The sequence below is a fragment of the Amblyomma americanum genome, chromosome 1 (genome assembly GCF_052857255.1).
Source record: "Amblyomma americanum isolate KBUSLIRL-KWMA chromosome 1, ASM5285725v1, whole genome shotgun sequence".
Classification (NCBI taxonomy): domain Eukaryota; kingdom Metazoa; phylum Arthropoda; class Arachnida; order Ixodida; family Ixodidae; genus Amblyomma; species Amblyomma americanum.
Window position 1 is genome coordinate 82,064,571 of NC_135497.1, and position 1,997 is coordinate 82,066,567.

A 1,997-nucleotide genomic window follows, 5' to 3' on the forward strand; every position below is an offset into this window, starting at 1 on the left:
AGTTTAAAACAATTTTAGTTTTCTGTAATCCAGGGGAACAGGGAGGAAACATCAGACTCAAATCTTCATCACAAGCACACCCATCGCAGGCAGGTAGGCCAAGAAGCCTGACAGTGGAAAAAGAGTTTTTCATTTTTCTTGTAAGAATGCGCCTTGGACTTTTTGAAAAGGACCTCGCTGACAGGTTCTGTGCGTCAACTGCCACAGTATCAAGAATCTGTATTACCTGGGCCAGTTGCTTTCACTAAACTAACATAGATACCTCTGTGGATGTCAAAGGAACATGTTCAAAAGGAAATGCCACTTTTCTTCCAAGGAAAGTATTCTGCAACTCGAGTCATACTGGATGCAACAGAAATTAAATGTCAGGCAGCCAGCTCACTTGCACTGCAGTCGGCAACATTCTCATCGTACAAATCAGCGAACACCTTCAAAGGACTGATTGGCATCTCGCCCGATGGTACAATGACCTTTGTCTCCAATTTGTTTTTAGGATCTATTTCTGACAAAGAATGAGTGAGCAAGAGTGGTTTCTTGGCCCTTCCTCTCAATGATGGTGATGTTGTCATGGCAGACAAAGGTTTCAAGGTTGAAGAAATGCTCGAGACAATCAACGTGGCTTTGAACAACCCGCCTTTCCTGAGAAGAGGTCAGTTCAGTGAAGAGGAGATAAAAGAAACGGAAGAAATAGCATCCCTGCGGATACATGTTGAGCGACGCACACAGCGCATCAAAAGTTCTCATATCTTCGATAGGCTGGTACCGCTTTCTCTGGGCCCCATCATAAATGAAATGTGGATTGTATGTGCCATACTAACTTCCAGTCTCCGCTGGTGCAACTACCTGATGAGTGAATGTTTGACAAATCTGCTCCTGCCATAATAAAAGGCAAACTCTGCTGTCCATTTTCTGAGCCTTGATGTTATGTAGTATGTGATAGCAAATAAGTGATGCTTGAGTACTGACAATGGACTTTGTGAATAGGGTAGCTGTACAGCCCATTACCCGTTTCCACACAACCATGACATTATTTGCACAGACATGAAAGAAGACAAAGACTACAGGATGCGACATACAGAATGCGACACATAGCCATCCACAGTGTCTCTCTGAATTCAGCTCCGACTGTTTCTTCAGACGGATCGTCGCCTTCTTTGCCGCAGTTGAAGTTGATGGCAGTTGTCTGGGTCGTGCTCGTGTGACGTGGCCCAGCAACCCAGGCTTCGGGCAGCGGCTAAGTACCTGGCGGTGTTGCGCTAGCTTCCTAAATTCTCCTTCTTTTTGTCTGTGCCTGCTTGCTCCTGTTCTGGGGTCATCGGGCACGGGACGAGAGCTTAATGTCTACTTCTTCTCCCGGCCAGGGGTTTTCCCCTTGGTCGGCATCTCTTCCTCAAGACCAGCTCCCAATTGATCTCTTTTCCGCAGTGGTGTTTCGAGCATTCCGGTCGGTTTAGTGCCTTCCGATGGGGGCGCTATCCGACTGAACAACCCGGAGGCAGTGCAGGCGGCCCTTCAGTCCACATTGAAGCATTTTATGCACATTACCGATGTCCGGCAGTTCGGCATGGGTGGTATTTTGTGCAGGTCGCCGGATAAAGACTGTATTGAAGACCTACTAAAGTGTACGACCTTCACCAACCACCCAGTGAGCGCATTCATTTCGCCTCATCTAGCATGTTCCAAGGGCTTGGTCCGAGGGGTCGACTCTCGATTGAGCCCTGCAGAAACGCTTGAGAGCCTCTTGCCTGCAGGAGTGATTGCTGTCCATCGACAGCAGGATGGTTGACGGAGTAAAAATTCCTACGGAGTCCGTCATTGCCACATTTGCAGGAATATTTTGCCCGTCAGAGATTAAGGTGTGGCCATTGGTTTTTCGAGTAGATGCCTTGAACTCTCGGCCCCTTCAGTGTCCAAACTGCTGGCGATTTGGCCACAGTGGCAAAGCCTGCAAATCCGCCTTACGCTGCTGTGCCTGTGGGGAACGTCATTGCAGAGAG

General features: G+C 48.2%; 1 pseudogene; it reads left to right on the forward strand.

Moving 5' to 3' along the window:
- The first annotated feature begins 263 nt into the window (after positions 1–263).
- Positions 264–889, forward strand: LOC144133532 (uncharacterized; annotated as a pseudogene).
- Positions 890–1,997: the final 1,108 nt, after the last annotated feature.